General features: G+C 37.6%; 1 pseudogene; it reads left to right on the forward strand.

Annotated features, from left to right (window-relative positions):
- The first annotated feature begins 6,487 nt into the window (after nucleotides 1–6,487).
- Nucleotides 6,488–20,696, forward strand: LOC104672104 (annotated as a pseudogene).
- Nucleotides 20,697–21,175: the final 479 nt, after the last annotated feature.

The raw sequence follows: 21,175 nt of genomic DNA on the forward strand, positions 1-21,175 counted from the left end.
AAATTCCTTGCCCTCACTCTACCTCACTTTCCTAATCAGTGAAATGGGCATCATATCAACTGCCAATCCTCTTGCATAGTATTTTTACAATGAAAATAACAGGTATATGGGAAAAGAATTTGAAAGTTTAAATGGCATATACAAATAGTGTAACAGTATTGTCACAAGGCTAGCAGAGTAACTAGTACAGATATTAGGCATAAGTATTACATGAATTGCTTATATATTCAAGTTACTATTGCTTTTTACAGATTTATAGAGCCAAAGGGAATTTGGTACTAATGTTAGTCCACATTATACTTGCTGGGACTTACATTAGTACAAGCCCCAGTAAGATTCCCATTCCTGATTAGTGAAAATTTGGAGTAGGTTTTAAGACTTCATTCCTGACCTGGCTATTAAAAGCATTCTTTGTAGACCAGTTCTTTGCACTGATGTGCATACACTGTGGGATATGTTTAGCTTTACTAACAATCACTACCAATTTTAACGCCCCTCAGTGAGAGAAGCAAAAACTTTTTAGCTCTTACATTGATTCTGGGTTAACAGACTGTAGAGAAAGAAAAATCACTCTATTTATCTAACTTGAACTTTTAAAGTTATCAAAATGTTTTCTTGAGGTTTAAGCTTCATTTCTTGGAATATCCAGCCTTCTCCCTTTCCACATTTCCTCATACCTTCAACTCCAAAATCCTCCCCCGAATTTTTGCTGATGTTTATTTAGGGTTGAAGTACAAATTATGTTCTCCTGACCTTCTCTGCCTCCTGAGCTCTGGCTTCTCCAGGTGGAGCTTTGCTTCTACAGAACCCCAACTTGATACTGATTTACCAAAATAAATCTGTTGCCAGACACTCATCAGGGTGATAGACTTTACTGGAGATTTTTTTTTTTTTTTTTTAATTGAGGGGACTACTTAAAGTAAAGGGTTAATTGCACAGCTTGCAGGATTTTGCAATTTTGCCACCCACTTTTTTTTTTTTAACCATGTTCCACTTCTTCTATTGTGTATGTCTCAGATGATCTCAAGAATTCTGAAAGCTTTTCTCCGCAATTTTCAGGGTCATTTAGTTCTCCCATAGGGAAACTTGGCAAAACCCAGCAGAGCCACAGTTTTAAAGTACAAAATAGGCTCATTTCATCAAGCTATTTTCAATATGGTTTCTAGGATAAATTCTGATGTCACTTTTTGTGAGTAACATTTCTACATTTCAACTCATAAGCCTTGCTTTTCCGATATTATACTAATGTGAGTTTTCTTAAGCTTTATGGGCCAAGTTGATCACTTAAGTCTTTACTTTGTCAGTAACAGAATACGCAGAATGAACTGTATTAAATAGCAAAACTGCAAGGTTAATTTAATCTAGTAGCTTACCAATGTCTAAAAGTGATACTTTTTCATACGTGAGTGATCCCTGTTAAAATGGTGGGTACCAACGTTTGCCAAGGCTACATATTTCTTGTCTATACTTAAAGAGTATGTCTCTCCCACAGCTTTCACACTGTTAATCTTATGCTGACTAATGTATGCTACGTGCCTAGTTCTGAATCAACTATGATCAGGTGTGTAAGATTATGCTGATTGATTTAGGTCAATAAATGCCCATTATTAGATTGGAGCATGAAGTCACTTGCATCCAAACCATATAGCTTAGCATGGGAGACATTTGTTCCCCAATGAAATATCTTCTGGCTGGTAGGCCAGTGTTGAGTATTGTTGGTTATAAACCCGATTCATCTTTCACCTTTCCTAGAATGTGATAAATGTTGTTGCTGCTCACTGTATATTGGCATCTGTCTATCATCTAGGTACAAATGAGGCTTGTAATTCATAGCCAGCTGTGGTTGGTTGAGACCTTTCTCATGACTCGTTCTGCCTGATAATTTTTTTTCTTTGACCAGGTACTTTTAATGGAAGTGACGTGTGTCACGACTGGGCTAGACCATATAAATGTCAATGCCACACTCTTAGGAGTTATATATTTTTTCCTCCTGTCTCAGCATCAGGCATAGATCCAGGTAGTAACCAGGATCTCAGAGTAAGAGCAATGAGAAAGTATTGAGCATAGCTCCCCTCTGACCTGTGATGGACATGGAGAATGGATAAACAATAAAATACTCTTTTAAGCCACTAAGAGTTGGGAATTGGCTGTTAGCACATTGGCCTGTCCTAGCCTACATATAATACAGATACCCCCTGACTTAAAATGGGGTTATCTTCTGATAAACCAATCATAAGTTGAGAATGTCATACATGTAAAATGCATTTAATATACCTCACTATGGAACATCATAGTTAAGACCAGTCCACCTTACATGTACTCAACACATTTACCTAAGCATACACTTTGGTAAAGTCACATAATACAAAGTCTGTTTTACAATACAGTACTGAATATCTCATATAATTTATTAAATATTGTAGTGGAAGTGTAAAACAGAATGGCTGGGTACTTGAAATACGGTTTAGAGTAAGTGTGTATCACTTTTGCACCACTGTAAGGTTAAAAACATCCTACATCAAATCATTGTTAAGCCGGGTACTATTTGTAATAGAGGTTTGGCCTGGCACATTGCCACCTAGAGAGCCAGGGGCTACATTTTCCAGTCGACTCTTACAACCCTGTGACTGTGTTTTGGCCAACAGAATGAAAAAGGATTTTAGGTATGCAACTTGCGTATGACTTGTTTGCAAGGATATCTATTCTTCTGGGCTTGTGCTTTCTCCTCAATGCTGGCTGGAAATGGCAATGTCTGTAGTAACCCTGAAAACTTCATGTTGAGGATGGCAACCCACAACTTTGGTGCATGGGTGACTTAATTGATCCAAGGCAGCCTACTAGGTCCGTGCTTTATATGAGAAATATATAACTTTTCTTTCCTTTTTTCTTTTTTTTAAAGGCAGGGCCTTGCTCTGTTACCCAGGCTGGAGTGTAGTGGTGCGATCATGGCTCACTGAAACCTTGACCTTCTGGACTCAAGCAATTCTCCTGCCTCAGCCTCCAGAGTAGATGAGACTAAAGGTGCAGAGCATCAAGTCTGCCTAATTGAAAAAAAAAAAATTTGTAGAGAAGGAGTCTCACTATGTTGCCTAGTCAGGTCTCTAACCCCTGAACTCAAGTGATCCTCCCATCTCAACCTAAAATTTCTGTATTCTTTAAGACCCTGCATCTCTGGGTCTTTATTGAAATAGTCTATTATTTAGCCCAAAAAATACAACAACCTGAACATAAAATCAGCAATAATTTATAGTTACATTTACATTGTATTCATACCCCAGGGATTACAGAATAAGCAGAAAATGTGACCTTTACTTTTATTATGTAGTTCATTCATTCACGTGTATATTCTATGAATATTACAAAATTGCTGCAGTGTGGATGGATGATACCTAGTGTGAAGAGAGATAATAAAATTAACAATGCAGGGTACTTCCCATGGAAGTGCTTATCATTTAGTAGGAAAGGTAAAACATGTAAATAGTTATAGAGAAAACTAGGAAGCAGAGTAGAGTCAATATATCATGATATGGTGCATTTTGAAGGCAGTCAGACACAAAGTGAGATAATGAATTTTGATTATATCTGCTAATTATATGATGTTGGGCAAAAGACTAATATGCACAATGATGACTAGCAGGATTGATATAGTTACTAATCATGTAAATTGCCTAGAAAAGTTCATGACAAATAGTAGACACTCAATTGAGGTAGCTATTATTAGTCGTAATTTGAAGATATTTGCATAAGTAATGACATTTCAGAAAAAGGATGCAATTATAAGAGGTAGCAAAATTAGAGAAAATTTTGTACAGGTAATTGGAAGAACACCAAAATTTGAAATCAATAAGAGATTTTTCCCAAAGGGGAAACAGTTGATTTCAGACGAAGTTAAACAGACATGTAGGAGAACAAGTTGAAGTGTACATAGGATAAATGGGGTGTGGATGGGATTGGATAATGTGCAGCAGAAAAGATAGAGAAGGATGGAGGTGTATCTTCACTCTTGTCTCATTGCCTGCATACAGCAGAGCCAAGGATTGATCCCATTTTGGGAAATCTTGAAAGATATAATTCAGGGGTGACGTTTTGGAAAAAGAATCCAGGATTACAAATACAAATTGAGGCAGGAAAGGAAATGGTAAACGGGAGGTATGTAATCCATTGAATCCCTTTTCTAGGACAGCAATATGTTCCTGGGAGAGAAAGCAAATGGCATCATCAATTTTGATTATAAACTCACTAATGACAGATCTCTTGGCAAACAAACCAGTGGTATTTGCTAGCAGGAGAGTAACTGTCTTCTGATTGTTTTTCCCAAGCATAAACGCATAAACTTCCTTCTCTAGGATTTCATGAGGTCAAAAAGCATGGCACTTATCTTTTTTTTTTTTTTTTTTTTTTTTTTAAGACAGAGTCTCGCTCTGTCGCCCAGGCTGGATTGCAGTGGCGCCATCTCGTAGGGACGGGGTTTCACCTTGTTAGCCAGGATGATCTCGATCTCCTGACCTCCTAATTCGCCTGCCTCAGCCTCTCAAAGTGCTGGGATTACAGGTGTGAGCCACCACACCCAACCAGTTATACTTTTATGGGGAAATTCCAGAGAAAATTTCTCATTACCTGTGTAACTATCGGAATATAAAAAATGTTGTAATGACCAGAGTGCCTCCTGTGCAGTGTGACGAATGTGACTGCATGTGTCACTGGGAGAGCACATCTGTTGATACAGGACCAGGACACATCTGGAGAACTACATTGGAGGCCCTAATACTTTGTGTTTTTCTGAGACTTCTGATTACTTGGATTCCTTAAGTTATTAGTAAAGCTCCTCTCGGGAAATTCAAAGCTTCTCTCTAAAGAATCAAGTCTAAGTCTGTTGAAATGAATTGACAATTAATAGATTAATAGGAAAAAATGTGTAAAATTAATGTATGTAAGCATGGCGGAGTGCAGGAAAGTGATTACCCAGTAACTCAGTGAAGTACAGATGCTTATATACTCTTCCTCACGGGGTGGGGGCATGAGAAATGTAGGCAATTCTTTTGAGGGGAAGTAAGTGGTTATTAGGGAGAATGACTGGACCTCAGAGACAGAAATTAACTTGATAATGAATGGGATTTCAGAGGGGATGGAATGCAACTGAGTTCTCTTTGGCAGATCTAGTCTTACGGTAGATAAGTCTTATGGTAGATAACAGAATATCAAAGTGGAGCCTCTTCTAGCATTTGCTGAATTTCAAGAGCCTTTAATTTAAAATAACCAGCATACCAGGGGACTAATTTTGGGGTAAAATTCCCTGGGCTCTTGTATTTGATACTGGGTAAGATTTCTGATTTGTGTGTCTGATGTCACAACATGCTCTTTCATGTTCTGTCTGATCGGTGCGTTGAATAGGATTGCATTTTAGATCCATAAATCACAATAGCTCAGATATTTATTGTTATTATTTTGGCAAGGAAAAGAAGAAATGGGGGAAACTATGCAGGCTTGATGCCATGTTTTCTGCCTATCAGCCTTTGTATGGAAAGGTGAAAATCCAAGGTGTAGTTACTGGAATGAGTCTTATTAGTGGAATTTGTAGGAAATCGATATATCTGGGGAAAATGGCTAAGTGGATAGACAAGGAGTCACAGGAAAAATGGCAAATTAAATAAAAAGTCTATTCCCTGGCCATTGTTAAAAGCCCTTATGAAAGTGAGACTTCTATGACAGGAGGGGGTGACAGGTGGAAAATAAAACCTCGGTGAGACCACATTTTCTAGTTCTGAATAGCTTATCATGCCTCTTTGACAACTAGGAAATATATTATTTCACTAGCAAAATAACTCAGTTATTGCCACTGGTTACTCACAAAATTAATAACACAGCTAGAGACCAGGTGCAGGTAACGATGGAATCTCAAAAGGATGCTTTCTGTTTAAGCATTAGGACACTGCAAAGCAAAATGTCAGAAAAGCCTGGGGAACAATTATTGACATGTTACTGCAGAAATAGCAATCAGGGAAATATGCTGCTGCTGATGTATATTGCTGAATGGAAGTGATTATTTGTGCTGATGACTAATCCCCAAGTGGCTGCAACTACTTATGAGCAAAGGCCTCTGGATGATCTGACATCTAATAAGCTGCAGTGAGTAAAAGCATGGGAGGTTTCCCAGTCTCTTTTAACTCTTAAAGGGCAGTGGTACTTTCGCTTGATCTATATTCTCTGAAGAAATTTACTCCCTTAATTAAAGGCTAAGCCATGAAAAAAGATAAGATGAACTGAGAGGCCAAGATCTCCATGCTTCATCTCTGCGAGAGATCTTAGACTTCATGCAATGATTAGGTTAAGATAGGGGGCACGGGTGTAAACAAAACTTTCTTAGGATTGTTAGCTATGAAATTTTAGCCCAGTGTAAAGTACATAGGAAAGTCATTTTTCTCAGTAACATAGCTTATGAATGTTAGCCCAGCATAAATAATAAGGAGGTAATTTTGCTCTGAATGGCATGGAGGTAAACCTGAGAGGGTTCCTGGTGCTGCTCAGGCAACCATGGTAAGTGTAGAGTGATGAATTGGAAAGTGTGATTGTATAAGCGTGGTCCCCCTGCCTTTTTATGAATGTGAGCTTGGGAGGAGTACTTTGTGCAAATAGGGAATGTTACCCTTTACAAGGAGGATATCTGCTAAATCTTTCTCATGTAGTTTTGATTGGCTGTGATAAACAAAACTCTTTAGAACCAAGACTTCCTTAGTAATAAACGTGACACAATAAATTATTCCAGGAGGGAAACAAGAAATTGTTGCTCTCATTAAGAAATGGTTGAGATGGGAGTTTTGATTCCTTTATTGCCCTTTTACTTGTCCAGTGTGGCCAGTACTTACAGATGGCAGTGTTTAGAAGGTGAATACCAGACTATCAAGGGTTAGACAAGTTGATTCCTCTGATTGATCCAGCCGTACTCGATACAGTGGAGACTCTCCAGGAAATGGAATAGGCCAACAAGGACTGGTATGATGTTACCTTCGTGGCAGATACATTTTTTTTCCATATCAGATTTGGAGTCCAGCCACATACAATTTGCAATCTTGTGGAATGCACATTGGCCTTATATGCACTGTTTTGACATGGAGAAATTTGAATTCTCAGGCATATGGCTGCAATCCAATAAGGTAGGACTTCAACTTGAAAACTATTAGAGCAAGTGAGAGCACAGCACTGCACTGAGGGCAAGATTATCACTAATTATCACTCAGAGGGAGAAGCGCTGGAAGACAAATGGAGGCTGGCTGACATTTCCAGTTAAAATTGAAATGTCTGTGAAATTCCTGGGAATTGTGAGGACTGAGGCAACCAAGGCCATCCCCCAATTGACAAATACATTTTCACGGGCTCTGCTGAGAGAAAAGACACGTGGACACTAGCGGGGCTATTCAGGTATTGATAACAATTCTCTTCCTTTTCTGGAAATCCTGATGGACGCTCAACACAAAGGCACTAAAAAACAATAAAATATGGAGAGGATCATCAGCAGAAATAAACATGCAGAGGTTTACAGATGATGGTGGTGCAGGCAGCCCCTCTTTGTCCTTATAATCTGTGGCTGAACATACGTAGATCAAAGCCTTTGGCAGAAGTCAAATAAGGCCAAGAAATCTTGGGTTTTGAGTTTCTAAGCTGTCTGAAGCATCTGTTCATTATAGGCTGTTAGAAAGCAATTGTTAGCTTGTTAGGAGACAGTGGTGAAAATTACCCTCACAAGAGAAGTCTGAGTTGAGAAATACCAACCACATCTGGGGTGATGTCAGAGCCATTTGAATAGGGATTGAGAAGCCAACAAAATTCAATTATTAAATGGAAGCATACTGAAAAGTGTGATAAGGGGGGAAGTTCAGGAGGCATTGGTCACATACACAAGGAGGTTGGCTTTATGCAGCCCTGGTAATAAATATACCTGAAGTCTATGGATTTACTGAAAAATGTCACATACGCACATTAATGTGACATACACATTAACTCTGTGTATCTAATGGAATGTGTCAGAACTGAAGTGGCTCCCTCTGCAAGTGATGGGACTGCATGCTTTGCTTAGAAGTGTCATATGTTAACTTGGACCCAAATGTAACGAGAAAGTCCCTGGGCACAACTTAATGGAAGGTCCTGGTATTCCCCCTGCTTCATCTCTGTCTCATAATTTCTTACATATTTGAAATGATTAGTGATATAAAGTATCAGAATTATAGAAGTCTGACCTGATTGTGTGATTGTATGTTACCTCAGTTACGAAAGAAAAGCTTTTCCTTAAAAAAAACAAAAAAGCAAAAAAAAGGGCTTAGTATATTCTGTCATAAACGAAGTAGTTTACAAAGAACAGAAACATATTTCTCATAATTCTAGATGCTGGGAAGTCCAAGATTAAAGCCTCAGCAGATTTGCTGTCTTGTGAGGACCCACTTTCTCAAAGACAGTGCCTTCTAGCTGTGTCCTCATGTGGTGAAATGGTCAAGACAGCTCCCTGGGACCTCTCTTAGAACGGTGCTAATCTCATTCATGAGGTCTCCACTCTCAAGACCTAATCACTTCCTAAATGACCCACCTCCTAACATCATCTCCTTGGAGGTTAGGATTTCAACATATAAATATTGGGGGAACATAAACTTTCAGCAAAAGATAATCACAAGACATTCCAAATCTGAAAATCTAATGAAAATCAAGAAAAATGATACAATACCTTTGTTACTTGATACCAGACACATCTCTATGACACTTTCTTTTCCCTGCATGTTTTGGCTGCATCCTCTTTAATTGCTCTTCACATTATAATCTTGAAGAATCATTTGTACAGTTAGAGTAGAAAGATAATTCTGTCTTTAGCATAATTTTTGGTGTCTTTTTTGTTGTTTCTGTTGATCGTTTAGACTAGGGATCCATAAGAAAGAATATTTTGCGTAGAGTTTTACATTTCTGAGGAATGTAAAAATTATTCACAAAATGTTTCTCGGTTTTCAAACCTTGTTTCTTCCCCACTACGTTTATATTTTGATTGGCAGTAATGTAGGACACCTACATGTCATCTGGTCCTGCCCTCCTGTTGTGACATCAGGAGAGTCAGCACAATGGGTGGTAGAATTATTCCTAGGAGTCATTTCTATGCTCAGTGGCTAGTAATAACTTAACTATGCATGATACTGTCAACTGCACAAACGTACTCCCACTGAGCACAAATTGAATATCCTGTCAGTTTGCCTTTCCTTGAACTGGAATTCCCCAAAACCCCTAAAAAGAGGAAGTAGGGGTAGAAAGCACAGCAATGATAACTATGTTGAAAAGGAAAAATTTGTGCCAATTTTATATATGATGTGTGAGCACAGTGCTAGGGCCCTTTCCGGGGTCTTGGAGGAAACCCATGCAAGTGAGGGACTGTATTAACCTTCAAAAACTTCATAGTAATTCTGCCTCTGAGTGGGGCCAGATCGTGAAAAGATTTAACTCATCAGGGAAAGCTGGGTTTCATAGAGTCAGCATCTAAAATATGCAAGGGACATTATTATGATCACATAGTTTAGGTGTTTAGAGAAATGTTTGAGCCAAAGATGTGTGATATGGATAAATGTGTTAAAATGACCAACTCAGTACTCATCAAATTATCTTGTTATACTATCAAATCTCTTCAGAGAAAAATATCCCATCTTGGCAAGGTTTTCCTAGTAATGGGTTACTGGGGGATAGAAAAGTTATGTTTAAGAAATAGGATCAGTTTCACTAGGGCTAAATACATTAGCAATGCATTAAATCATGCTCTGGCTACATCAAATGGTTATCACGTTCCTAAAGCACCACTGAGGGGATTCTAGCTCAATCTTTCATCAAGAGTATCAGACATTTCAGACTTCAAATCCAGTGCCCTCACTGTGATTGATTTTGTATCCTGTCAAACAAGTCACCCACCATGAACAGGCTTCTTCATTTGAAAACTGGGGTGTGTTCAAAATATGGTCAACATTTTTGTTCTTTGTCAGTGGTGGTCAGGAAAAGAACGCTCCTGTGGCTGCCAAAACTGAAAGAGTCTTGCTGCAATGGAAGAAACAGCCCTAGAAATTAGTTTGCCTAGTGATTTAAGACAGAGAAATTTGTGCTGAATAAGAAATGGAAACTCGGAGGCGTTTGTGGAATGCCTACCCCTTGAAATTGGAGACTTGGCCAGAACAGAGATCCTTACTCCATCTATTTCTCCACTCAGTGACCCTAGTTTAGGTGCGGACCAGGACGAATCTGGTTGAGTTGATGAATCTTCCCTATTCTGAGTCATAGACCTGTCCATTTGATTTCCACTTATGCCTTTCCATTGTATATCTTAGACATTTCAAATTTACATCTGCCTCTGAACCCCAGATTTTCTTTACTAATCAAAGGCTCTAAAATCTGCTCCCCAATTTATTTTTCCAACATCAGTAAATTCTCCTACCTCCAGTTGAACACCTAGTTTTGTGAACACCCTCCCCTCTGCCTCAGTCTTACTGTAACTCTCTTATTGTTCATGTGTTTACCATAGTAACCTCCTCACTGGCTTCAAACCTTCATTTCAAAATACAAGCAGAATAATCTTGAAAAAGCAAAACAGAAGAAAGAAAATTGAACTCCATGAGTCACCAACTTAAACTTATTTAATGGTTTCCCCCAGCCAGCAGTAAGATATCCAATTTTCACAGTGGTCTCCAGGGATTCCTATGTTCTGGCCTTTGCCAATTTTTTCCAGCTTTACTGTCATCCTTGCACCGTTCTTGTGATCCCAAAAGACTTGTAATTTGGTTTTCTGCCTCCATGCCTTTGCATAGCTTTTTGTGGCCTGGAATGTTCTCTCCCAACTTCTCTGCTCCAAGACTAACAATACGTCATTTTTAAACATATCCTTCTTTATGTTTTGGATTAAAGTGTCCTATGCTCTAAGTATTTGAAAAAAATTATTTAATATAATCTTATGCTAGAATAAAATTACGTGTTTGTCTATGAGAATAGAAACTGTCTTATTTATTTTGTATTCCTAGTACCCAGATCACTCTTGAAATATATAAGGTATTTAAAAGATAAATGTATATTCAATAAATGAGTCAACATAGGCTGCAAATAATACAGAAAACCACTTAGCCACTAAGAGATGCCATTTAAAAGAATCAGATATTTGTAAAAAGAGTAAAGCTTACTGAAAAAAATCCTGTAAACTCAGCATAAAATATGATTGTTACCAACTAATGAGACAAAAGATAATCATATCAAATATTAAATATCTTTGCATTTGATTTTTTTTTACTGACTGTAGACAAATACTGTGTTATATTCATCTAGGAATGTTTGGAACTGTAAGTCCAAACTGATTATATAAGTGTGTTACATCAGAGGAATCCAAAGTAGGTAGAATCCATAAGTGAGAATCTGTATAACCCTTACACACACACAGCGTCTCTGTTAGGGCAGAGCCAAAAAAAAATGGAATGAAGGATATGCATTTGAGACACATTTGGAACTGGTGCCCATTTGGTCATGAAAGGGGGTAAACAATTTACTAAAATGGTCAATAACTACAGGAGAAGACAGTGCAAGGGCTCAGAATTACAATCATGCACGCTTATTTCAGATTATATGTTTCACAGTGGTTGCAGTCTCCTTTATAGAATGTCTAAAAATGACACTCTACTTCATGGCAATTGAACTTTAAAAATGTTATTAATCAAAACCTACTCTGCATTTAGTACTGTTTTAAAATGTCATTATAATTTTGTATTGTCAGAAATAATTAGAAACATAACTAGTATATAACTAGTATGTAAAGGTGTGCAAGATGTGTTGGATCAGTTTATTGACAATATTTGGTGCTCACATGAATTCATGGGTCTCTTGGAGTGCCTAAAGGGATCTGTGCATTACAGATGGGAAAAATACTTCCTTCTTTCAAATAATCATGTTGGATGCCCTTGAGACAAGTACTGTTCACTTCTTTTTTTTTTTTTATTTTTTTTTATTTTTTGTGTTTTTTTTTATTTTACTTATTTCTCTTTTTTTAATTTCTTTTTTCATTTTATTTATTTTTTTAATAATACTTTAAGTTCGGCCGGGCGCGGTGGCTCAAGCCTGTAATCCCAAGCACTTTGGGAGGCCGAGACGGGTGGATCACGAGGTCAGGAGATGGAGACCATCCTGGCTAACACGGTGAAACCCCATCTCTACCAAAAATACAAAAACTAGCCGGGCGAGGTGGCGGGCACCTGTAGTCCCACCTACTCAGGAGGCTGAGGCAGGAGAATGGCGTAAACCCAGGAGGCGGAGCTTGCAGTGAGCTGAGATCTGGGCACTGCACTCCAGTCCGGGTGACAGAGCGAGACTCCGCCTCAAAAAAAAAAAAATAATAATACTTTAAGTTCTAGGGTACATATGCATAACGTGCAGGTTTGTCACATATATACACTTGTGCCATGTTGGTGTGCTGCACCCATCAAATCATCAGCAATCATCAACTCGTCATTTACGTCAGGTATAACTCCCAATGCAATCCCTCCCCCCCCACCTCCCCCCTCCCCATAATAGGCCCCAGTGTGTGATGTTCCCCTTCCCGAGTCCAAGTGATCTCATTGTTCAGTTCCCACCTATGAGTGAGAACATGCGGTGTTTGGTTTTCTGTTCTTGCTATAGTTTGCTGAGAATGATGGTTTCCAGCTGCATCCATGGCCCTACAAAGGACACAAACTCATCCATTTTTATGGCTGCATGGTATTCCATGGTGTATATGTGCCACATTTTCTTAATCCAGTCTGTCACTGATGGACTTTTGGGTTGATTCCAAGTCTTTGCTATTGTGAATAGTGCCACAATGAACATACGTGTGCATGTGTCTTTATAGCAGCCTGATTTATAATCCTTTGGGTATATACCCAATAATGGGATGGCTGGGTCATATGGTACTTCCAGTTCTAGATCCTTGAGGAATAGCCATACTGTTTTCCATAATGGTTGAACTAGTTTACACTCACACCAACAGTGTAAAAGTGTTCCTATTTCTCCACATCCTCTCCAGCACCTGTTGTTTCCTGACTTTTTAAGGATTGCCATTCTAACTGGTGTGAGATGGTATCTCATTGTGGTTTTGATTTGCATTTCTCTGATGGCCAGTGATGACGAGCATTTTTTCATGTGTTTGTAGGTTGTATGCATGTCTTCTTTTGGGAAATGTCTGTTCATATCCTTTGCACACTTTTGGATGGGGTTGTTTGTTTTTTTCTCGTAAGTTTGTTTGAGTTCTTTGTAGATTCTGGATATTAGCCCTTTGTCAGATGAGTAGATTGCAAAAATTTTCTCCCATTCTGTAGGTGGCCTGTTCACTCTGATGGTAGTTTCTTTTGCTGTGCAGAAACTCTTTAGTTTAATGAGATCCCATTTGTCAATTTTGGCTTTTGCTGCCATTGCTTTTGGTGTTCTAGACATGAAGTCCTTGCCCATGCCTATGTCCTGAATGGTATTGCCTAGGTTTTCTTCTAGGGTTTTTATGGTATTAGGTCTAACATTTAAGTCTCTAATCCATCTTGAATTAATTTTCGTATAAGGAGTAAGGAAAGGATCCAGTTTCAGCTTTCTAAAAATAGCCAAATTTCTAAAAATAACCAAATTAGCCGGGCTTGGTGGCGTATGCCTGCAGTCCCAGCTACTCGGGAGGCTGAGGCAGGAGAATCGCTTGAACCCAGGAGGCAGAGGTTGTGGTGAGCTGAGATTGCACCACTGCACTCCAGTCTGGTCAACAAGAGTGAAACTCCGTTTAAAAAAAAAACAAAAAACAAAGAACCTCAGCAGAAAACCAGGTCACATATTTAGCTATTAATCTGCCTCCTCTAAACTTTTAAGATTTATTATATAAAACACTATATAAATAGACTTTAAAAGAAGAAATTAAAATAGGCTTTTTTAAATATAAAAGATGTCTCACACCTTTAATCCCAGCACTTTGAGAGGCTGAGGTGAATGGATCACAAGGTCAGGAATTCAAGACCAGCCTGGCCAACGTCACAAAATCCCATCTCTACTAAAAATACAAAAATTAGCTGGGCGTGGTGGTGGCCACCTGTAATCCCAGCTACTTGGGAGGCTGAGGCAAGATAATTGCTTGAATCCGGGAGGCGGAGTTTCCAGTGAGCCAAGATGACGCCACTGCACTCTAGCCTAGGTGACAGAGTGAGACTCCATCTCAAACAAATAAATGAAAATAAGTAAATGTAAAAGAAACACGAAGATGTGTGGATCAGTAAGTGTTAAAAGTCTAAAATAACTGTTTTATATGTCCCTGAATAAATCCATCTACAGTTTTTATGTTTGTGTCCAAATTTCTTTTTAGAAGCTTATTGAATAACGTGGGACCACAAACACAACTGGATTTCTAATTACATAGACAGTGTTTCTGCCTCTACATTAGGTTGCATCTAAAAGTTAATTGAGGATGAAGCTTTCTTAATTAATCACATATTGATAGGTTAATAATCTAAATGCACAAGTAGACTGATTATCTTATCACACATATATCCCTTAGAGCTAAAATTGTTAGCCTGTAATGTTGATTTTTCTATATTTTAAAAGATACAAATTTAAAACAATGAGGGGAAAGGCATCAAAACCTAGTCTTAAACTGATTGTGTTTGCAAAAGCTTTGCCTTAGGTGTTTTCATAAACCTGAGTTTGCACAATTTTTATTTACAAAAACATAACCTAGGAAACTGTTGAAAAGCAATGCTTTTTAAGTAACAATTGACACTAGCTCCTTATTACTAATCTTATGAAATCCAAATGCCCCTATCTACTAACCATATTATTTCAATAGGCCATCTCATTCTCTAGTTTCATCTCTTTATTTTCAATTAGTCTTCCTTTTCTAACCAAATCCTTAAGTTTTTCTTACTCGAACATCTATTTTTATATTTTGAACTTTAAATTTCGTTCTCATTTAAATGTTTTCCATGAACAAAGTAAAACAAAACCAAAACATATTAAAATTTATTAAAGATTAGCCCTCCTTTTGTGCGTTGGAGCCATACTTAACGTAGCTCCTGCAGTTACCCTTCCTTGCACTTGTGTCAGGACTCCCTATACCTGGAAGCCATGAAGAATCTGGACAAACAGGCCTTGCTAAATTAGTACTGTTACAGTATACCCTTTAGTCCTCCCATCACACTTCCGCATGACCACCTGTAAAAATACAGTTTTCTCTGGATCTATCTTTAGGACTTCATTTCTGAAGGCTCCACTCTCACATAAAATTTTAGTTAAATACAGTTTTATGATTTCCCCTTGTTAATTTGTCTTTTATTACAGGAGTCTCAGCCATGAGTATTGCAATGAATGAGGAAAAGGTATTACAGCTGACCCTTGAACAATGCAGGGATTAGGGTCACAGATGTGACCTTTTTTCTGTGCAGCCAAAAAGTCACATATGACTTTGACTCTCCAAAACCTTAGTTACTAATAGCCCATTGTTGTCTGGAAGCTGTACCAATAGGATCAACAGCCAACTAACACACTTTTTGCCTGTTCTATATATTGCATGTTGTATTCTTATAATAAAGTAAGCAAGAGAAAAGATGTCACTAAGAAAATCCTAAAAAAGAGGGGATATTTAATATACATTAAGTGGGTCATAATAAAAGTCTTCTTCCTCATTGTCCTCATATTGAGTAGCTAAGGAAGAGTTGGTGTTGGTCTTGCTGTCTCAGGAGTGGCAGAGGTAGGAGAAAATCGACGTATAAGTGGACTCACAGTTCAAAGCGATGTTGTTAAAGGGTCAATTGTACACAGCTTCTGGGAAGTAGGATGTTGAAGTCTTTGGCCATTATTCTACATATCAAATACTTAAAGCAATAAACCAATTACCGACAGAAAAATACATAAAGCAATAACTTCAAAGACACTGAACTTAAGGCAATGGATAACAGTGATCTCTGAGATACAAAAAACAAAGAAGGAAATAATGATTTTCCCAGTATTGACAGTTTTGAGGCCACAGAACAAGCAGGGAAATCCCAGGCATAAGCGTGAGTTGAAGAGTTAAGAGTCCTGGGAAATCAAGGTTGCTAGCATTGACAGGACAAAATACCAGAGAAGAGAGAAGTACATAGACAACTCCAGAGATCCTTAGACGTCTCCTTAGGGAATTCAGCTGAGTGACAGTGCACTACCCAAGCCTTGGGAAAGAGCCATCAGAAAGGATTAGGAGTAACAGTGCCTGGCTTTCACATAGGGTCAAGAGGCGCATCCTTTTTCTGGAGACTGACAGGAAGACGAACATTTGGGTAAAATACATGTAAGTTTCTTGGGTCAGTAGGGAAGAATAATTAACACTAGGCTGAGTACTGCTCAATCACATCTAAGAAATCTTAAAAACATAACGCAAACTCATCAAACGTTTTCCAATTAACTGCAACCCCAAACAAAGCTCAAGAACATTTATAGAAATACAAACATCTACCACCTACAAGTTGATGTTCACATTATCTGATATTCAATAAAAAATGACCCAGACATACAGAATAGCAGGAAGATATAAACCATAAAGAGGAAGAAAACAATTAAAAATGATTCAGTGAGACAAGATGAGATAAAAATACAGTGAAGATTTAGCAATCTTCCTTGTATTATAATGGAGACTAATAAATGTATTATAATGGAAACTATCTCAAATGAAACAGAATTATTACAGTTAAATAGGAAGAGTAAGTCATTATAAGATGACTATAGTTAATAGTTACATAGTTGCAAATTGCTGGAAAGAGGATATTGAATGTTCCCAATAAAAAGAAATATTTGAAATGATGGGTGGATATTCTAATTACCTTGACTTGATCACTATACCTTATATGTATGGAAACATCACTATGTACCGCCATGAATGTGTATAATTATTTGTCAAGTAAAGACAAAACAATTGACTAAGTTAACAGATCAGCATAAAAATATATATGTAACTGGAGTTCTCAAAGTGAGTGTATGTGTGCAGAAAATATATTTAAACAAGTAGTAACTATTGCCTTTCTGAATTTGGTAAACATAATAAATCCATAAATAGAACCTCAGCAAAGTCCAAACACAAGAAACATGAAGAAAATGATACTGAAACATATTATGTTCAAATTCCCTAAAAGCAATAAAGATAATCTTAAAAGCAAACATAAAATTGACACATTATATACGAAAGAACAAATGTAAAAATATGACTTTTTTTTTTGGCGGGAGGAGTCAGGAATAATGCAAGTGAGAAGAGTTGAATAACATCGTAGCATACTAAAATTTTAAAAAATTTAAAAACTTACCAACCTAGAATTTTATCTCCAGTGAAAATATGTCACAAAGTGAAGGCAAAGTAAATACTTTCTCAGAAATATGAAAGCTGAAATAGTTCCTCACTGGCAGAGTTCCACCCTGACACCCACTAAAGAAAATCCTTCAAGAAAAAGGAAAATAATGAAACTGAAATACAAATCCATACAAAAGAATGATGCCACAGAAAATGAAAATTATGTGAGTAAATGCTTGTGTTAGTTTTCTAGGACTGCTGTAACGAAGCACTTCAAACTGGGTGTCTTAAACCACAGAAATTTATTGTTTCACAGTTCTAGAGGCTAAAAGTTCAAAACTGAGGTGTTGACAGGGCCGTATTTTCTGTGAAACATTTAGGGAAGAAATATGCCTTGCTTCTTTGTAGCTTCTGGTGTTTGCTGGCAATTCTCATCTTCCTCAGCTTGCAGATGCATTACTACAATTGAGGTAGGAAGCGGGATACAACTCCAGAGGTGGGGCTTGGACACTGGAGCAAATTGAGGAGTAGTTAAAACAGGGGTGAGGTGGAAGCAACTTTTCAGAAAACATGCCCAGCAGTGTGCCATGTCAGCTTACCATTGCCATGGCAAGACCTGGGAGTTAGCACCCTTTTCTGTGCAATGATCCAACAACTCCAAAGTTACTACCCCTTTTTTTTTTTTTTTTTAAAGAAATTTCTGCATGAACTTCCCCTTAATCTGCATGTGATTAAAGGTAGGTATAAATATGACTGCAGAACTGCTCTGAGCTGCTACTCTCTGCCAAGGGGGTAGTCCTCCTCTGCAGAAGCAGTCATGGAGCTGTAACACTACCAGAGCTGGAACATGGCCACTTCAGTAAAGCTGTTTTCTTCCACCACTGGTTCATCCTTGAATTCTTTCCTGGGGAAGCAAAGAACCCTCTCGGGCTAAGCCCCCGTGGCTAAGCTCCAATGTGGGGCTCACATTTGACTGGAGATCCACCCTACTTTAGGATGGTAACTTCTTAACATGATACCTGTGGTGATCCTATTTCTCTTGCAGTTAAGACTTCAACATATCATTTGGGGGAATACAGTTGAACCCATAACAAGACATACAGATGTTTTTCTTAGTATTCAAATTTCTTTAAAAGATAATTGACTTTGAAATAATGCAACTTGAATTTATTCTACTTAATAACTCCAGGCATTCTGTTAAATAGGTATAATTGTTTCTATGTTGAAGTTATTTAAGTTTAAAAAGTATATATTCATGGATGCTATTTTTTTTTTTTTTTTTATTTGATGTAGTTTTAGTTGAGCTCTGGAAAAAATCTAGCTGGTACCTACCTGACTGATGTGAACCCTTGCATATTGTAAATAGAGTAAGGTCGCAGCATTTTAAAAATTCGTTAAAAATAAGTTGGTCACTCAAAAATATGTAGCTAAACAGAATGAAGTATTAAAAAAACTAAATCGAGACCCTCAGGAGTATAACAGATTCCATGGACAAGAAAACGCTTCTGGCTCAATGGTTTGCTTCAGTTTGTGACAGAGAACTTATGTAATATACACACAAGTAGTGAATGAGGAATCTCACAGACTTCCAGGTAAAAAAATGTGAAGTCAGACCTTAAAATAGCAAATGGATTATTTTTTTCTCCCAACAGTCTCTGTCCCTACAGATTTCATCTCATAGTGACTACATTTCATTAATTAGAACAGGAGACAGGAGAGTAAAGAAGGTATCTTTTTTTTTATTTTGTCGTTTGAAAATTGTAAAACCTTGGAATCATAATGCCCCTGTGTATACTGCCTGCTAGGCTTTATTGCCTGATTGCCTTCTGCTACATGCATTAGCACTAATACCCTTGAAAAACACACACACACACACACATAAATATACATCATGGAACTTCTGGTTTAACCACCCAGCCGTGGTTTCCAGGGTCATAAACCATTTAAGTCAAAAGCAATCACTAGTACCCTAGACACCACCCTCACAAAAGCAGAGAACTCCCTGGCCTGGGTCAGAATGTGCCTCTTCCATGCTCCATGGACTCTTGGAAAAATATTTTTATTACGTAATTCCCAGCAGCTGGAAATGCTGTATTTTGTGGAGAACTAGAGGGAGTTTTAACTTGTCATAATCTCACAGGGGACATCTCAACATCTCAAAAGAGAGCTCCCACTTTCATTATCACAGAACCATTTCAGTCAAAATGGCTTAAGAGATTGTATAGAAGAAAAATGTCCTAGAAGGGTTGATTTCACAAAAATTAATAGAATAATAAGACAAAGCAAAGATAAAGTAAATTCAGAATGGAAATAGCCATTGATAACTCTTCTAAAATTATTTTTGAAAGATTAGCTGTTTGGAATACTAGTCACAACTTAAGCCTTGAGAACAATTAAAATCCATCTACATCAGCTTGTGATTTCAGTGTGCAGCAAACAGTAATGAAGTGGAGCAAAGGAAAATGCAAATTTCATCAAAGGCAATTTGAAGATTCTTAACATTTTATAGACCACCTTAATAGACATAGCTATCCAAATGTGTATTTTTGTTTGCATTTTAATTGCAATGAGTCATTTAAGCTGCCATTCCAGCTTGCCCAGCATACAAAAAGTCACAGGCTATTTCAAGCTCCTTAGTTTTCCAGAATTCCATGAGCTTTTGGAAGATCTTCTTGTGCTATATGAACAAGAAGCTCAGCAGTCTTTAAGTAAAACACCAGAATCATCTGCACAATCCAGTGAAACAATTCTTTGGGATGTTCACACAGACTCAAATCTTAATAATCAGGAAAAAGATTGATCTAGTAACGAGAAACAAACTATTAGTCTGCCAGTTTCTACTAGCAAATCAAGGGAAGATTCTACAGAACCAAAGCCATGTGTAGAAAGTGTGGAAAAGAAAACAATTTAGTTCAGAATGGAAATGAACGTTCTGATGACGGTTTCAAATATAAGCTTGATAGACCAAAAGATGCCTGACATAGAGCCAAATTCTGAAAATAATCGTAGTAGTAGTGATTTAGTCAATGGACACAGTGCGGTAGAGCAAACACCTTTAGTTTGATCAGATCCTGCTTTGAAAATTGATGCAAACAGAATTAGGACAGAAAATGGTTCCATTTTACCCAGTGTTGTACCACAAGAATACAATACCTTACCAGTATCTCAGGCACCTTCCAAACCAAATCTGACAAGTGAACATACTTCATATGGCTTGATTTTAACAAAACCAGTTACCTTGATGAACAGTATCTTAGTAGGCCCAAATGCAGAAAATTTCTTACTGATAGATGCCTGTTCTAATCAAGATAACGTGTGTAAAATATTAGTGAAAGGATGTGGCAAATGCCTGACCACCTGCTGTAATGCAGAAGCACTTGAGGCTCATCTTGACTGATAAAAATGTTTCACAAAGATCTGTCAATCAAGTAGTAGTGTGAAAAAAGCACTATAAAAATGCATCATCAGTTTGCTATTTTCCTGATGGCCTTAATTTTAGAGTGGTCTTGGACTACTAAAGATAAAGAAAAAACACATTTTCTAGAATGAACTCAGAGGAGATGGAGTGGCTTAGACTCTAAAAGGGTTGTTATAAAACTCCCAAAGTACCAGTTTTCCAGAAAACCACATTTTAAAAAGTTTATGATGATGAATAGCAGCAGCATGTTCAGTTTTGCTTATATGAGAAACATGTTTAGGCAACTAGGCGGAAAACCAGCTACGGCTATACAGAAAGGGAAAAGGTAACCCATTATTAGAAAGTGTGTGTGGGGAGGGCGGCTCGTTTACAATAATTATCAATTTTAAGTATTTTATTCTACAAATAGGTTTTGTTTTTTTTTTGTCAGGCATAATCAGATTATGTCTCCTCCCTTC

The sequence above is a fragment of the Rhinopithecus roxellana genome, chromosome 9 (assembly GCF_007565055.1).
Source record: "Rhinopithecus roxellana isolate Shanxi Qingling chromosome 9, ASM756505v1, whole genome shotgun sequence".
Lineage (NCBI taxonomy): Eukaryota > Metazoa > Chordata > Mammalia > Primates > Cercopithecidae > Rhinopithecus > Rhinopithecus roxellana.